A 19,150-nucleotide genomic window follows, 5' to 3' on the forward strand; every position below is an offset into this window, starting at 1 on the left:
GGATGATTACCAAACGCCTCCCCATACGATATTATCCCGATACTTATGCCAAGATACGATATTAATCATAATGCAATCTTCTGCGATATATTGCAATTAAAACCTAATTTTTCCAAATTTAAAATGATGTCCCCAAAAGGAAACTTTGTTTTTTTCTCTCTTTTTGTTCATATCACTTCAATTTTATTGCTGCAAAATGGGATTGTCAAGCAGACCAACGGACCAACACAAACATAGTAATATTTCCATACTTGGCGCCTGTGCATTGATACAGTTTTGCCACTGAAAATATTGCGATACTATGCTGTATCGATTCCCCCCCCACCCCTGTTGGTCCCTGCACTTGCTTTTCCTGTTTTGCAGCTGTGCACATAACGCTGAAATGGGAACGTGTGGGAATAACTGTCAGGGTGGCTTGTGGGTAAAAGCATCAACTTGAAAGTAATAACACTGCAAAGTGATATTTTCAGTAGACTTTGGCTTGTCATAACAATTATTCATCAACTCATATTTTATTAACTGGACACTAGTGCTTAGTGGCAATTGAGTTAATATTTTACTCTAAACATTCAACTCCATCACAACGCCATTCAAAATACATAATTAGTAATTTACTCATTTTAGCACATGATTGCTATTCAAGACCTTAAAAGATGGTTCAATAAAATCTAGGTAAACTGTGAAATCTAGTTTTCTCGCCAGTGATCTGCCACCTACAAAAAGAGAAATAAAATAACTGATGAGTCATCCATCCCTCTTTCACTCCCACTATTTGTGTCAGTTTAACACTGACACAAACTAATGACTAATTATTTCAGTATTGACTCAGACGGAACTATATAGGCCACACTAATTAAAAAATGTACCTGCTAAAGTTAAAATATTAAAGTGCTACATTGCAAGGAGTACTTGAGAAAGGTATCCTGACTTTATCGTGATCGTACAGCACGCCTTTCAGAACGATTATGTTGATAGCAGGCATAAACCATGCAGCATTGGAAAATAAGTCCTGCATGTAAGACTCAGTCATGTCTGTAGTAGTCTCGCTTTGCCAGACCCTCCTCCACAGCTCACTGAAGGAGGGTCTGGAGGAGGGTCTGGCTACTCCTAACAGCCTTGGCGGATGGGAAGAAAACCTGCTCTGGTTTATTAGCATTTCTTTAAACTAATCAGAATCGTCGTGGGCGGTGCTGATCTCTGCTCAGAGCCGCTGCAAAATAGTCGTGTGAGAAAGAACTCAGATTGGACAGATAGTCTAGCTAGCTGTCTGGATTTACCCTGCAGAGATCTGAGGACCAGGTCACCATAGTCCTAAGAAATCCACCAGAAGTTAGAACGCCAACACAGAAACAAAGGAAGGTAACGGAAAATAAACACAACCGGCAGAATTTTCTGCAGCGCCGGAGCAATCCCAGAAGTGGAACGCAAAGGATACAGACTGTCTGTCAGGGGCTGCTAGTTCTGGTGGAAAGCATCTTGATACTTAACCTGTTGCAGCTGAAAGAGGCTGTTGTTATTTCAGGTTGTGCTTTGTTAGATATTTATCAAAATCAGCTGTACTCAAAATTGGAAAACAGATATTGTGCAGGCGAGCATGGTATGAAAGGAATCTCTAGAGTTTGATGTGTTTAATAGTATAAAATCCTATTGGGTGGCTTTCCAATGGCTGTGTACAGCTGGTGATAGTTTTCTCTCCTCTCTCTCCCCCCCTCATCTATCGCTCTATGCACACTTTAATTGGATTTTTTAAGCTAGTGGAATAAAACTGTGGGTTTATGACCCTTTAAGTGTTCTCATGGCTGTGTAACCTGCTGCTTGTTTGCATGTAAACATGTACTGTATATGCATGTTTATAAAACTCCCTGTGTGTGCACTGTGTGTGTTAAAGAATACATGCCATTTAAGTGGATGTATGTAAAAAGAGAGCAAGCTGTTTATGGATGTGCACACAGCTGTTTCAGCTATAGCAAGTTATATTGCATTCTGTAAGTGTGCATGTATATAAAAAAAGACTTGTTTACAGTGTACATATTACTAGTATTACTCTTGTTCTTATTTTCCTATTCCTATTATATTCTTGTGTTCCAAATATGTTACAACAAAAGAACTCAACTGTAATTGTCAACATATTTAAGGACACCATTCCCAAGGTAAAGTTAATTGTTATGTTGTTATTCACAATAATTAACTACCAAAGATTTAACCAAAACTATGAAAGTCTGGAGGTCTGGCCAAAGAGAACAAAAGATTAGAAGAAGCCTGGGCCAACCCACAAGGGGCCGTCGGACCCACAACTCCCACAACCCCCCAAACTATCAAAAAAAGTGCATCAACTGACAAAAAAACTAAAGCTGCAAAAACTAGACTACCAGACCTCCATCCATAAAAGAAACAAACACATCAGAAAGAAAGCAACAGGAAACAGAAAGTCATCCCTGTCCTTAAGCCTTCCTAAAGCACAGGAGGCGGGCCCACCCACTTATAGGGAATTTACATAAAAAAAATTGGGGTCACTAAGAAATGACCACTGCACTCAATTGCAAAAGGGTTCTCTAATGTTTTTTTTGTTAGTTCTTTTTTTTTTTAATTATTAAATTCAGATTAATATACAGAGTGTGCCTTTTGGATGAATGGTTGCTGATAATGGACAATGTAGATATTGCATTAAAGATCAGCCCCCCCACTCAGATCAGCTGATATTCCAAACATTTGACTGGTAGTGTATATTTCATATATATTGAAATATTTTGCTTTTCTATTTCTATGTTGCATGTGATATGTGTAAAAACGTCTATCTTATGAATGCTGCAGTAAAGTAAATCCCAAATGGTGTATGTATGTTGCTACGAGTGTGTGTTTGTGTTGCATACATGTTGTGCGAGGACTGAAGTAGCTTGTGGAGTGTCACCATCTGGCCAGCGGGTGCTGAGGGGAGAAGAATGGGGGGGGGGGGTAATGCAGCGATAACAGGGCGGTGCAGCACAACAATAAACACCACCTTTAAATCTGTTTAACAGCTGTGGCAAACAAGAGCGCACCCCATATTACAGGAATACAAGACACAAGAGGCAAGATAAAGGAAGACGGGAGGAGTGTTGCAAATGTTGTCTCATTTATTTTTTATTACGTGTCACCGGAGGCTGACAGTATGTACTGTTACTGTGCATCTTTCTTTCACTGCAGTATTTATTAGACTTTACAAGTCAACACTGCAAGACTACACAAAAAAACACTTTAAATACTCACTGAGACTACTTATATATTTAGTGTAATTTGCTTAAATGCATTTACTAACGCCTATTCCAAGAATGTCTGTTATGTACACACTGTGCAGTGCATTGGAAGGGGACTCCTATTATCTTTTACACTTCAGAAAAGCATTCTGGGAACAGCTCTCTGTTACATTCAAGACGCAATGAGGAAAGAGAGACTGGAGCCACTTTAAACATTTCAAGCATCAGCGATGTCAATTTATGAAAGGCCGCTGTTGTTCCTGGAAATAGCCTGTTCCCAAAATAACTAGCTGAAATTGGATGTTTGACATCGAGTATTCCAGTGAACAATGCATCCTCAATCCTCTGTCACTACCCAATTTAGCCGAGTGCAGATGTGCGTCGTACTGAAATATGTGAAATAATAAACTATAAAAATAACTTGGATAAGTAGGTCCATTTTTACTGTGTTGACAGACTCTTGTTAGCATCTTGTATGCTACTTGTAGTGACACACTCCTTATATTGATGTTGTCTGTGGTTTATGGGTGTTGCACTTGAGTCTACAATAACTGTTGATTTGCAGTAGAGGACCTTCTGAGGACACATTTGTGACTTGCTTGAATTCTGAAGAACGTGTAAACCTGATGACCACTTCTGTGGTGTAAACAAAACATCAGCCAAGACTCAAGTGGTGTTTAGCTCTGCATCAGCTGACGTGTTGGCTGAGTTGACCGCGCCACCAAGAGCAGTCCATTTCAGCTGTCAAACTCACTTGCTCTACTGCTGATCACTTGGCTGCTGCTGCTGCAGCTGATGCCACTCTCATCCCACTGCCATCCCAGCAGGCACCAGTGGGCCCTGTTTCTTTACGGTTCCCCACAGCTGGGTGTATTGATCTCTGCCAAAAACGTCAACACTTTCAATTACTTTTAATGAATGAAAAGAAATGTCTTATTCTTGAGCTTTAAAGAGATTAAATGTGACAGTTATCACAGGTCCCGCCTCCCACAGGCTCTTCTACAGACTATTAGTAGATTGTCTGACAGGACGGAGGCCAATATGTCCTGTGAACCTCCCACCCATTAACACAGGAGGCTCCCTGCTCTCTGCTGCTCAGCCCACACACTGCAGCCCCAAAATATATAGCCGGGTGTCATTCCACGGGTTTCTCCTTTCCACACTCTCCAGAGAGAGGAATTGTTGCCTCGGTAACAGATTTTTTCCATCGGTGGAGCAGAATAACAAACTCCCATAAATGTGGAATTTTGCTCTCACACTGTCAACAAATCAACTTGATATATTTTGAGTATTTAAGTATCTTTTTTATGGGTAAAAATGCTGAAAAACAAAACAAAAACACACACACACACACGAGATGTTAATGGCGAGCCTCTTCAAGAACAATAAACGACAAGCTTTTGACTACTAACAAACACGTCTGTTCTGTCTGCGTTGCTGAACGCTCAGTTTGACAGGCACTCTCTCTGTCTTTCCACGACAAAGCCAAATCTAAACTCACATCACAAAAACAAGTTTCCTTCCCACTGCTGAAGTGTTTTGATGTCAGCCGAAATTTGGGAGCGCGTCCTGCTGTGAGATGAACCGGTGTGAGGAGTCGACTCTGTTCACACAGCGGGAGGCTGACAGAGCAGAGGAATCCCAGCCAGACCGGGAGAAACCTGATCTCACTGCAGTCAGGGTAACACCTATTCCCTAAAGTAGTAACAACCACACATATTCTTCAAATTATTACTATTCATTATTATTAGTACTACGATTTTAGGCTTAATGATGATGAATCTTCCTGAACCTATACACACATATGTGCTGCTCATGAGTTTAGGAACCCCTGCTTATTTTGACTGAACAGATGAATAAAAGAAGAAAAAAAATATTTTTGAAAATGATCTTAATGCCTTAATTAAAAAATGAGGAAAAATCCAACTTTTAAGGACACCAATTTTCTTGTATTTTGGTTCAAAGGACTTCAAATTTCATATCTTAAATTTGTATTTTTAAACATTTTATTTCTCAGAACCTTAATATATTTTGATGTTCCTCTGATCTGTTGTGACAATGAAACTAATTATATTATTTTAGTGATAACTCATAAATAACTACAAATAACTAATGCTATGGAAATCTCTTTCTTTTGTTCCGCGTTTCTTGATTTTTCAAACAAATATATATCAGCCAATGTATCAGAATATCAGATCTTTTTATTTTTTTTCATCTGAACCAGCTCAAAGTCCTCTCTTGGAAATAACTCAAAACCCTGAGGATTTGGGTCGACTGTATTATTTTAATCCCAAAGAAACTGGTGCATTTACATTAATGTATTCCCTGTGTCATTTGAAGAAGAGATCAACTACAACATGTACACTACACACAAAGATAAATCAACAGGAGATAGACAAAGACAGGGTAGTACAACTTATGTATCATTGTCCCTTTAACTGTCTGAGCCACAAGAAGTACTGAGTTGTTTAAACTCCCTGTTAAAAAAAAGACATAACCTGTCATGTGAACAGATGTTAAATATTTGAATATTCAGACTATTACCAAAAGTGAAATCATGGTGATTATGTTTGACAGGGAGGAAAATGAGCTGAGGCATCGTCTCGGAGGCAACAAAAACAAGCGCTTCTGTTGGTGCTCAAAGCCGCCCCAGAGGGCTCCCACACAACTGAGTCAGCCCACAACTGTTTGCTAAATGAATGAGCCTGACGCGGTGTTTGCACACACACACATACAGAGTTTTGAAGAAACCTCCTTCTGTGTGTGTGTTTGTGCTTCCATTAGGAACCCCCAGCTCCAGGTTTATTTACGCTTTGCACTCACAGTATTACACACACACACACACACACACACACACACACACACACACACACACACACACACACACACACACACACACACACACACACACACACACACACACACACACACCTCCTCTAGATGCCACCTGACCTGAGATCCTACTTTAGCTCAGCAGTTCACTTTGCTTTTCCTTTCTGTTTGGCTTAAAAGTCTCATTTTGCCTTTGGAAAACACTAACACTGTACTTCTTTTACTTCCACTTATATCCTCTTCTCACACCACACACGCAAACACACAGTAAAGCAGCCTCATTCTTTCCCACGCAGCACACAATGTGGTAAGGCACTCAAATTCACACGTGCAATAAAGCTCTCTCCCTCATCGTCTCACACACACACACACACACACACACACGCACACACACACCTGTCCCCTCCTCAGCTGTCAGCCTGGCATTTCTCCCACATCTCCCCCATCCCTTGACTGCTTCAGGTGGTCAACCCTGACAACTCCGAGTGTGTGTGAGTGTGTTGTGTGTGTTGTGTGTGTGTGTGTGTGTGTGTGTGTGCGTATTGTAACTGCAGACAAAGGTTAGAGGCATAAAGTAGAGCTTAACAATTTGTGGAAAATATGCAACTGGGATTCTTCTGACAAATATTGTGATTTTGATTAAAAATGCAATTATCATCTATAAATTGAACTCCAAGCCTGCATTTGGCATGGGCATTTATATGCATGTGCAGAACTGCCAATAATAACGATCTCTCTCTCTCTCTGAATGACCTGTAACTGGCCAAAGCTGCCCATCATGGGCTAGATTTTTTAAAGCCTGATAACGGAGCCTAGAGGAGGAGAGAGCAGAAGTCTAGTGTTCAGACCACTTGAATTACCATATGCTGAGGGACTATTATGGAATCTTTACTCAACAATGCCAAAAATAAAAGGCCTATCGCAGCTTTAACTTGCACCTACTGTACATGAAATAATAATGAGATAAAATAATTCAGTAGCTTGCTGTTACAGTAATGTCCTGCAACCTTTGTAAAGTTTTGTATAACAAAACCTTCAGATTTCCACTCACCTGGGGCCAGAAACAAGACTCCTGCTAGAGGTGTTCAAAGGCAACTACTTTGCTAACAACATAAACCAGTGATATACCAATGTTGTGGTTACAGCTTGTTCCCAAAGTATCTACACAAAAAAGGTGGTAAACCTAAAGGTCCCATGGCAGGAAAATTAACATTAATATGAGTTCCCCCAGCCTGCCTATGGTCCACCTGTGGCTAGAAATGGTTATAGGTGTAAACTGAGCCCTGGGTATCCTGCTCTGCCTTTGAGAAAATGAAAACTCAGATGGGCCGATCTGGAATCTTGCTCCTTATGAGGTCAAAAGGGGCGAGGGTACCTCCCCTTTCGCTGCTATGCCCGCCAAGAGAATTTGCCCCCCCATGAGAGAGAGACATCCTGGCTTTCAAACGAGCAGTGGCAGTTGGTCAAGGCCACACACCCAGCCTCCACCTTGCCCCCCTCATTCCTCAAAAGCTCCAGACTCAGAAATGGCACATACTAAGGAAAGCTCATTGTGGGACTGGCTCTAGTGGCTGGAATTCTGCACCAAGGCTAAATTTTGGGAAAGAGACTTCAGATACAGTATTAGGGGACCAATAAGGTCTATATAAAAGAGACATCAGATACAGTATTAGGGGACCACTAAGGTCTATATAAAAGAGACTTCAGATACAGTATTAGGGGACTACTAAGGTCTATATAAAAGAGACTTCAGATACAGTATTAGGGACCACTAAGGTCTATGTAAAAGAGACTTCAGAAACAGTTATAGGGGACCACTAAGGTCTATATAAAAGAGACTTCAGATACAGTATTAGGGACCTCTAAGGTCTATATAAAAGAGACTTCAGATACAGTATTAGGGACCACTAAGGTCTATATAAAAGAGACTTCAGATACAGTATTAGGGACCTCTAAGGTCTATGTAAAAGCATCCAAAGAGCACCATGTCATGGGACCATTAAAACATTTCCAATGTAATGTGCCTAAAAGTTCAACTGGAAATGAGAATTGATTCCTATCCACCAGCTGTTGGTGATTTGCACGCTAATGACCACTAACGAGCTAGCTGCTAACTGCCTGTCTGTGGATGACATCATGCAATCATCTTCTGCTACTGTAGATTGTTTATGTAAAGAAAGACTTGCCACTTTGTTGGTCTTTTTTAACACCTCTCCATGAAGCTGATTGTAGCATATTACTGGCAGGTCAAGGGTTTATTAACACACAACACACACACACTTTTCATTTTGTAAATTTGTCAGCTCCCAGAATTAATTTTGATTAGTTTCAGCTGGAGAAAAAATTACAGCCAGCAAATGCAAAATAATTATATCACATCCTAGAGGTTGTGAAGACATTATTAATAATCAGTGTAACAGTCAGAACCTTGGTTCTTGCGATTTGGAAATTGCAAAAAAAGAAGGTGTAACATTATTCCCTAGGTTGGAGGGATGATGAAGGACAGAGAGAAACAGTTCACAATACCAATTCCAACATGATAAATTGCTTTGTCTTTCAGTTTAAATGTTCAAATGTTCTTGGTAGCCAAATTGCAAGCTAGTAACTTGTGATCCTGTTTATTTTGGCAGCAGAGGAGCAGGAGAAGATGAAAACACCAAGCTGAGAATAATATGTCCAAAAGAGAAAAATAAAGTGTGTGTGGTGTAGCGTGTGGCACTGAGTCTGTGCTGTGTGTCATGTCCTGTTGTCCTTGAACCATGTGTATCAGTATGTACTGCTATCGCTGTACTAATGTCACCAAGACAAATCCCTGTGCATCTAATATACTTAGCAATTCAATTGACTCGGATGCTGAGAACTGCACTTTGAGACATGGTAAAGGACAAAATAAGACACGGGGGCAACACAGTGCATTAGAGGACTGACATATTTATCCTGCTACCACTGACCAGAAACACACGAGCAGAGACCCATGCATACACCAGTCGCCCTCTCATCCCTCATCTGCTCAGTGCAGATCCTTGACCAGGGTGCTTGTTTGAAAAACCAGAGGTCAAACCGTAAAGCAATTGCGCTGGCAACTCATCTACCAAGGGCTGACAGCAATGCAATTACCTCCAGGCTGCAGCGGCCTGCAACAGAGTAAGAGAGAGGGCTGTGTTTAACTCTGGATGTAACAGTGCTGGCTGTATAATTGCACCCTGCCGAGTGCACTTTAATTCTGTGTTTAACAGGTACAGAGTAGTGGTGAGGGGATGAGAGAGGGGGGTCTATTAGATGTTACCTGAGGCCTCGGCATCAAGCCACTCCACTGGAAGGAACAAAAAGAGAGAGACATGACAACGGTGTCAGGAGAAAAGAGAACACAGAGCCCTCCCCCTGCAGTCCGGACTGCCTGACAGCTCACTCCTGAGGGATGTAAATAATTACTGGAGATGATAGAAAGTGAGAGAGAGAGAGACATGCTAGCATGTCTCATATAGCCGTACACATTGTACGTATTTCTCATGATCATTCACTCTTAAGATTTTTTGGGGGCTTTTCTCTTTATTAAAGTGAAAGTGGATAGACAGGTAAGGGGGAGCGAGATGGAGGATGACACGCAGCAAAGGGCCGATACAGGACTCAGCCTTTATGGGGCGAACGGGGGGGGGAGGACAGCTTCCAATGTGCTTTTCCTGGTGGCATGTCATAAAGAGACAAGAAATAGATCCACGTGTCCTTTGAAGCCATAAAAATAACAAACTGTAACATTACAGAATGTTTGCACTGCATATGGTTTTATTACTGCAAAATGGGACTTGGTTCATGCATTATTGATTTTCCTTTTTATTTAATTTTCACTTAGTTTTCACATGAGGTCCTCTAAATAAATGCTGAGAGATTGAAAGCCAAGCAGGGCAAAGGTATGGAAGAATGAGTGCTTTGATTTCATATTCCCTTGATAAATAAAAGCAACAATTTACATTAAATACAGTAGAAAGTGACCCATGGTGTTGTGCTTCACAGTATTACCAGCAGCTAGTAATACAAATGTTAAAATCTGCAGCCCCTCATTTGCATCGGCATACATGTAGATGCAAATGAAGTAAATTAATTGACAATTAAACAGCTTTTTTACATCCCTTACAGCATGAATCCATACACAGTTTATCTATACAAACACCCCCAGATCTGTGCCATCTGTGCACATCACTAACAGAGACTAGAGGCTCTGTATGCTCTTCATTGTTGTTATGCATACATTTAATTCTCATTATTTTGCTTCTAATAAGTACTGGTGTGGTTTATCACCGTTCTGGTATGTTTAGTCTGCTCATTTGTTTAACATTCATTTGTATTCTCTCTTCCTTCTCTATCCAGGTTATTTAAATCATTTTTCTGCAACAACGACCCGTTTTCCCAATAGGGCTCATTAAAGTCTCATCTTAATCTGTGTGAAAGACTTCGCTGCGGAGTAGAAAGTGAGGGGATTTCTTTAGGGTTATTATAAAATTACAGAGAAATCTTGCAGTTGCAAATAACAAATGGTGTCTTGTTCTTTGTAATGTGATTTTAGACTAATGTGATCACAGGCTGGATGCATCTGTCACTAATGGGTGGCATTTCCTGCAGGAAAAGTCTTAACCCTTGTGTTATCTTCCTGTTGTTTTTGTTTTTCTGGGTCAAACTTTTGTTGGAATTTTTTCTTTTCCTTTTTGTCACCTGCTTTTTCGGAGCTTTTTCCTGATGTTTTTGTCAGATTTTTCTCAGTTTTTTAGACGTTTGGTATTTCTTTGCCAAGGTTTTTGACGCTTTTTGTGTCCTTTTTTCAAAGTTTTTTTTTTTTGAATGCTATTATATATATGCATATTACTATTATAATAACCTTAGAGAAATAGACTAAGCGATACAAATCCATTCTATGCCTGTAAAGACATTTTTTTTTTGTAAATTCAAAAAAGGATCTGACCGGCCCACATTTTTAAAAAAATGGTCCGGCCCTTCTGGCATTTGCCAGAATTGCCCGATGGCCGATCCGCCCCTACATGCGTGCCTGCGTCAGGCCTGTTACCACTGAGTAGGATCAGACAGCGGCAGTGGCTGTGCGCCTCTCGTCTCCTTGCCTTCCCTGTAATGAGGAGTGATCCGTTGGCCTCCTGTGGAGGAAGGACATGTTTATACAGCTCCTGCTCACAGGCAGCTAGAGGAGAAAAACAGATTACAGAAGCACTCTGGTCAAATGTCAACACAACACCGCACAAGTAGCGAAGAGACACACATCAAATGCCGCAGCGAGGGTGTGAACAGACGGCTAGCGCTAAGTGAATCAGCCAAAAACAAACAAACCTTTGAGTTAACAAATAGAGGAATTTCCTCAGTGTCGACCCTTGCTCAGCCCCTGGTACAGGATCTGTTTTTTTCTGCCCTGTGGCAGTTGTAAAAAAGGGGAGCTGAAACCAGCCCTGCAAATGATGGAAAAGAAACAGCTGGCAGCTCATCGTGCAGCCCTCATGAAGCCCTGTGTGACAGAGGAGCAGGTTTGTTGTTTGTTACAAGGCCAGCGATTCTTTACAGGAGCCCCCCCTCTGTGAAAATTAAGAGTGGAATCAGAGCGGAGGGCTAACTGCGATTCATCTCGCTGCCTTTTTCTATTGCAGCTCAACTGCTTGCATGCTGAAATAATCACAGTGAATAGGCACTCCTGCCTGACGGGACATCAGGGAGCCTGTATGCTGGAGGCAAGGAGCAGTAATTGGCAAACACAAGAAGGAAAGGAAAGGGAGAATTTGGCCCACCTGCTGTATAACTCCGGTCAGAGTGGACCACACTGCATCGCCTTCAGTAAGTACTGTACGTGTTAAATTAACAAGTCATTGAATAACCCAGAACGCTAGTCGCCCTCAGTCAACGCAGGTCATGACGGCACACATCTAATGCTGAGAAAGGACATTCCTGCAAGAGATCCTGCATAGCGCCGAGAGGGAAGAGAAGGATGAGAAGAATGAGAGGAAAGCAAAGAAGAGTAAGTAAAGACAGAGCGGAGGTGTACTACAGCCAGCCCAGCCAAAGGTGGAATGTGTGGGCAGATGCCAGATCACAGGCAAACTAGGCACAGTGACAGATCTATTCCCCCTGCTGCCTGCAGCCAGCTGTCACTGCAGATAAACACAATGAGCTTCTCTCTCCAACAACAGCACGCTGTAATCTGCAATTGACAGCTGACTCTGCCTCACAACTCTGATGGAGTAGACGGAAAAGACGCTCTGACAGAAATGAATTTTCATTTGCATGGCTCTGAATGTGGGAGAAGTAGACAAGAGAATAGACGGCCACAGGGAGCATCAGGTCAGGTGCAGGGCAAAGAAGATCTACTGGGAAAAAAGTGAGGGGCAGCAACTTTGACAGTGCTGTGTTACAAAGGCAGACTTCTGGTTTTAAAACTGTATACTGGGATCAAGAGCAAGCACGTGGGTACTGCCAAAAAAACTCTTCTGCTCCTCATGTATCAGTCTCCACATGTATTCTCTGATTCGGCGCAGGTTCTTCATGATATGGCCCCCACCCAGAAACCTCTTCCCCCCTGGGGTATGACACCCATTCGGTGACACATTCCCTCCATCAAATCTGGCTGCCAGAAGTTTGATGCTTTGCATGAAAACACTGCCCACACAATCACTTTATACAGAGGAAAATGCGTCCTCCAAGTCCCTGCCGCTGCCAGGTTCTGCTTCAGCCTTTCCACGGGGCATTATGCTCAGAGCAGTGCTGTGTGCTAGTTGTGTTTACGTTTTCACAGGGAAAGTTGGCAGCCGCAGTGTGTCTGGGCCTGCCAATACAAGCCCAGGCCTCAGCTGACCTGGATCTGGGTCTCTTTATACAACAAAACGTTTTACAGCCTCTATAAAAAGTAATATCACACACATACTTATGTTCAAAGACTGTCAAATGAAGTGAAGCATATATCTTTACTGACTCTCCGGGGAACTAATTCTACCATCATCCATTCAGTCTCTCCAGGTCTCCCTCGGCCGGAGTAATGACATCAGGACATAGACTTCTAAAAGGTCTATTCCCCTCATGTCCGGCAACTTAATATTCAAACTGCCTTATAAAACAGGCACTGCCAATCCTGTACCCATTATTCAGCCAACTAGCACCTCATTTCATCCCTATTACATTCTGCTGGAGTGATTTTACCGCGCCTCTCTCACAGCTAAGGAGGAAATTGGACTGTTCTTATAAAGCGCTTTTCTAGTCTTAGCAACTACTCCTAACCCTTACATAGTACAGGAACCATTACACACATTCAGACTCTTTGGCCGAGGCTGCCGTACAAGGTGCCACATGCTCATCAGATACACACTCACTCATCTCACAGCACCAGGGGCAACTCAGGGTTCAGTGCCTTGCCCAGGGACACTTCGACATGGGACTGCAAGGCCAGGGATCAAACTACAGACCTTCCAATTGGCAGCTCTACCACTGAGACACAGCCGCCCATACAGTAAATGTTAAAAAGTGAAGAGTTGATAAGTAAACTTTTATCTTCAAAAGATGGTGGTCTCCTCTTTCTCGCCTCTCATCCAAGTCATCCATTCATAGCTATCTGCTATCTATCACGAAGGGAGCAATGAGTTAAATATTAAATACTCTGCAAGAGATTATCTCACTTGTCCTGATATGGTGAACCCAATCGGTCGACCAAGATTTAAGGTTCTTTGGATACATTTTCAAATGCAGAACTTTGAATATCAGAAAAAAGGTTCTCAGTCCAGTTGGGAGACTTTCTCTGAGATACTGATGGTCCAAGGATGAGATCTCTCCAGTCTCTGTAGCATTTTTCTCTCATAAAAACCAGGGGTGGGAATCACTCACGACTCTCGATATGATTTCATCACAATACTTGAGCCACGATACGATATTGCGATTTTAAACATATTGCAAATTTCTGCGATATATTGCAATTTATTATCTTTTTTCCAACTTCTAATGTTTCCAAATTTCAAATGATGTCCCCAAAAGGAAACATCTGTTTTGTCTAAATAGAAACCTTTCTCTTTGTTCATATCACTTCAGTTTTATTGCTGCAAAATAGGATTGTCAAGCAGACAAACTGACCAACACATATGTAATAATAGATCCATACGTGGCGCATGTGTATTGATACAGTATTGCCACTGAAAATATTGCGATACTATGCTGTATCTAATACAAATGGAATGAAAATGCATCATGCAATACTTCCATTAAAGCAGAATTTAAACCCTACAGTTGTGTATCTGGTCGGCTGATTTGCTCAGCGATCCGATAATGCAGTAAATCCTTTTAGGGCTTGCTAAGTGAAGAAGAGACTATAAACTCACTTGCCTAACAACATTAAGGCTACAAATAAATGTATGTGTAATGCAACTCTCTCTTAATGACATGTTACATACTCACTCTTATTAAAGACATCTACTGTACCGTTAAATAACCAGAGAAAATGTCTTATCGGACTTATTCATGCAAATGCCATATCATCTCCAGACAGATTAGAAAATAAAGAAAAACAAGATACACTTTTGGAACTTCAGTGCTCCTTTGATTCATTGCTTTCACAAACATTTCCATACCTGTAAAGCAGATGCCTGCTGTTTTGTTGGCACAATTTGCACCATGGACATAAATTCAATTAGTATGTAAATGCATCGTGTTTCCTGCTCCAGGCCCAGGAATCTCAGGCCAGCCTTTCTTCCTATGATGAGCCTCTGTGACAATTTATAAATCTTTACAGAAATGAGGAATAACTATATATCACAAATGATGATAGAGAATTCAAATGTCAATATTTTTGTGCAGTTGAATATGTTAATTTGGCCCCGTTTAAAGCCCAGCCTAGTACTGCGAGCTGCAGAAGGCAAACAGTGACTATATTAATGTGTTATTTGAGCCAGCAGTGTTCTTATTAGTGGTGTATAACTGCGTATTGGAAAGTATAAGTATATACAGTAAAAAAAGACTGCTGAAGATGTCAGGATACAAAAGCGCCCTGTAAGAAAGGCAGGATCTCAACAGTGAAAAGAGCAAACATGTAATATTGATTGCACACTGCCGACTCATGGCTGACCTTCCTAAAAGTTAATAGCAAAAAACACAAATTCTCTCATCACCGCAACTAAATCCTGCTGATAGTTCATCCAAATCACCATGTCAAAGAGATGTCTTCCTTGGCTTGCAAAGAATAATGATAATAAAAATCACATTCATCCTTATACCCACTCGGCAACAACCCCCCCACCAGCAAACAAAAACAACTTAACCTTCCTCTCCTCTTTTTATGGATTGGAAGCAGTTGACATTACTGTGACATTTACCTAAAGTCAAAACACTGCAGCTTTCTGACGGTCCTTTAAGCAAGCTCTCCTCTATCCTCCTGACTCACTCCCTTTAAATGTTACCTTCTTTTTCTGGGGGAGGGTATATACACACAATAGCTTTTTGTATCATTTCCTCTGAGTGTTCGTGTGTGGACAGACTGCATCACTTAGAGCTGGGTGTCTCTGTGAGCCTTGTTAAACTTGACTTCAAGGCTTTAAGGCATCCTGCGTGACTGGATTGTATTCGGACTGAGCAAATACCATAAAAAGCACATCAAATGCAGATGTCAATGCAAGTTTGGTGCACTGAATTGCATTGACAAAAGGTCAGAGATACAATCGGCCACAAAATTGTTATAAATCTGTTTTGACAATGCTAGATTTTGCTCGACAATATATTCATTAAAAATTTTGTTTTGCCACTTAAACAACAATGTGTAAAGTGGCCTGGAATTAGGGCAGCATGACATGAGGAAAATATCTTATTGCGATTATCTTTGACTGCTATTGCAATTGCGTTATGAGTCACGATATTGACGGGAATGGTTAAACAATCATTCTCATTTTCATGATTATATTGTGATTTTTGCGTGGATCTGTATCAAACAAATATACTTAAGTCTGTAGGATAGGACTTGTAGGCTAGGAGGTCACTGCAGCACCACAATATTTCAGAATAATTCAGAATGGTTTTTCATTTGTATTTTGCCTTTAACCCCCCCCCCCCCCCCCCCCCCCCTTGTGATTTAGATATTGCACTAGTCCATATTGCAATTTTGATTAAATTGGGATTAATTGTACAGCCCTACCTAGAATCACAGAAACCAGAAGCTCTGAATAATTTCCATTGCTATATGTGATTTTAGTTTCAGGTGTAAATGTAATCCATCCGACTCATAACACATTCAGAACTAAAAGATAAAGATTCGGGGCGGCCCTTATTAAGAATTGACATAGTTGAATCAGATTAATCAAGTCTTGTCTATGGTCGACTGGGCTGACCACAGTGATGAAATATTCAGCTGTGATAAGGTTGTATGTTGTAAGGTTGGGCTGGTGGAGCAAGAATCATGCTTTAACGGATTCTCTTCCTGAATCAGACCTCATTATTTGCACACATAATGAGGTCTGATCCAGGAAGAGAATCAATAGTGATGTGACAGCAGGGCTTAAAGGTCACCACGATCAAACTCCGTCATGAGATGTGTGTGCATGTTTGTGTTGGAGCATGGGGCGGTGGGTGTCTACTGTTATGCTCCTATTCTTGTCATTTGTCAACCGATCCAAAAGGTAATTACAGTTTCAAAACATTGACTCGTTACAATATGGAGACAAATGGCTCGTCTGTTTGGCCTGAATCATTGACAGCATAATAAAATACCATCTGCCCCCAGCACTAAGTGGTATACATTCATCATATAGTACAGACTGACTTCATGTAATTACATGACACCAGCTTTGTGTTATTTTACTAACAACTGAAATAGACGGCGATGTCTCTGTTAGTGGTAGTAACCATGGTGGGAGAGTAAAGATGACGTTTGAGACAGGAAGCCAAACAGAACTGAACTGGCCCTCCTCCAATAGGATCTATATCTCAGCATGTCAAAATGTATTTTTAAATGCAGTTCAACACAATGTTCAAATGTAGCATTATGGTGAAAAGAAATGAAGGTGTAGTGCTAAACAAAACTGTAGCAGACATAATGAAGAGAAAACAATCTATTTGAGTACACTCGCTCGATTGCTGTAACCATAGTCACCACCGTAACCGCAAACTGGTGACAGTAGTTTTTTTAGCTCCGTCCTTATAGACCTGTCCTCCTGCCATTGCTCCACATGAATAATGTGCTGCTGGTCTGAAACGCCAAGGTCATTTTGTCAGGGCAACACAACAAATGAGTGAAAAAATGACTCATTCATTGTGAGCATGTCATTTTGGAATTCAATAACATGTTGTAAATCCATGTGTGGAGCTCGCCATTCCTGGGCTCAAAGAAAAAAATGTGGCACGACTGCAGGCACACAACACAGCTGTGTGGGAGTGTGGTATGTGTGTGTGTGTGCATGTGCAAAATTGCATCAACGTCCCTACATGAGCATTATATGCATATGTCAGCTTTCTGTCTGCCTTCTTCTCCATCTTGCCTGCCAATCTGTCAATCAGTGCATGTGTAGAAAGAGACCAACACTTCTCTGTGTGGGTTGCAGGCATCTGTCTGTCAACAGGTCTTGGTTTCTCTCTGTATTTTTATGTTTGCCTGTGTGCCAGGCTGCCAGTCAGAAGTGTTTGCAGAAAGAAGCCGTCTCTCTCCGTTGAAGGGCTCCCCACAGAGAGAACTGAGAAGCCCATCTCTCTCTGTTGATATTTGTGATTGCCAGTGGAGTGATAAGATGCCCTCGGGGCCGTGCTCTATGCTCCGGCAGGCAGGGATCTCACACTGCACTGATAAGTGTTGTCTAGAAGCTTTAACCGGGACAAAAGCGGCCTTGGTAAAGCTCAACACCAGCGCTTCAACTAGCTGTAAAGAAACAGGGGGAGAGGGAGGGCCAAAATGTCTCCAGCTGAATATAATTACCTAGTTCAAACGGCGCTGAATATGGTAAGTAGTGCTTATCTCTTCTGCAACCTTCCCGACCTGCGCATTCCACTGTCATGGAAACTTCATAGAGAGAAAGCTGGATAATCATGCTGTGCTTCATATGCGATGTGCAGCCATATTCAAAATAGTAGCATACTGTAATAATGTCAACTTAATGTTAACTCACTGAGTTGAGTACTGCACAAGAACAAGTCTTCTTTCCTTGGAGGAAAAGGTTCACTGCTTGCATTTAGTAATAAGTAATAGTCTGAGCCGAAATGAAAATTGCCATATTATCTAGTCATCCCACAATAGAGAAGCGTGTCTGGGAACCTAACACGCAGCGGGTCGGCAGACGTAGGTGTCAGCATTCATCAAAGCACCTGCGTTGAGAAGAAGTATTTAGCTCTCTAGAGTGTCTCAGCCTTGACACTGCACTTGAGTCTAGTATTCCAGTAGTAAGTGCTCACTTGGTACTCTACACAAAAACCTCAGTACAGATCGCAGAATTTATTAGACACATAACTTCCTCTGCTGCTCTAACAGAGATTCAAACGCAGCTGTGCCACCAAAATATCCAAGATTATTTCATTGAAATGATGTAACATTTTTAAGCATTTACACTGTGTACATTGAAGCTAGTCCTTCAATTGAAATATTTAGTTTGTAGTTTATGTATTGATGAAAATGTTATTTTTTAAAAATGATTGAAAAACTGAAACAGCTCTCCCTTCTCATTAGGTGGGAACCTGGAATGCTGCCAAACCGCAGAAGTCGTCTTCTTTTCTTCTTCAAGACCAGGTCACTCAGTGTGCAAATCCCCCCCGCCTTCTCCTACACACTGGCACGTGATGACAACCATATGAGCATTTTAAGGCATTAAATAAATGATATTTAATATTTAATCCTTGTCTCCTATATAAGTGTATTGCATTTCTTTTAATGATGAACTTAAAGTGATACCATTCCTATTTTAGACCCCGCAATAAATAAATAAATAAATAATATATATATATATATATATACACACACACACACACACACACACACACACACACACAAACACACAATAAAATGTGTATGTACATCTCAGCACAATCTTCCAAAATTATTGTAAGTGATTCAAATAAGAAATTCCCACGTTAAAAAAGGAGTAGGAAGA

General features: G+C 41.2%; 1 protein-coding gene and 1 long non-coding RNA gene across 14 annotated transcripts in view; one reads left to right on the plus strand and one right to left on the minus strand.

Moving 5' to 3' along the window:
- Positions 1 to 7,868, plus strand: part of LOC117944199 — a 14,015-nt gene extending 6,147 nt beyond the window's left edge. The window contains exons 2-4 of the long non-coding RNA XR_004656519.1: positions 1,431 to 1,440; positions 7,519 to 7,523; positions 7,857 to 7,868. This is a non-coding gene — a long non-coding RNA (uncharacterized LOC117944199). The remainder of the gene's footprint in view (positions 1 to 1,430; positions 1,441 to 7,518; positions 7,524 to 7,856) is intronic.
- Positions 1 to 19,150, minus strand: part of fbrsl1 (fibrosin-like 1) — a 294,241-nt gene that overhangs the window by 208,633 nt on the left and 66,458 nt on the right. The window lies entirely within an intron of this gene.

Source organism: Etheostoma cragini, chromosome 5 (genome assembly GCF_013103735.1).
Source record: "Etheostoma cragini isolate CJK2018 chromosome 5, CSU_Ecrag_1.0, whole genome shotgun sequence".
Taxonomy (NCBI): domain Eukaryota; kingdom Metazoa; phylum Chordata; class Actinopteri; order Perciformes; family Percidae; genus Etheostoma; species Etheostoma cragini.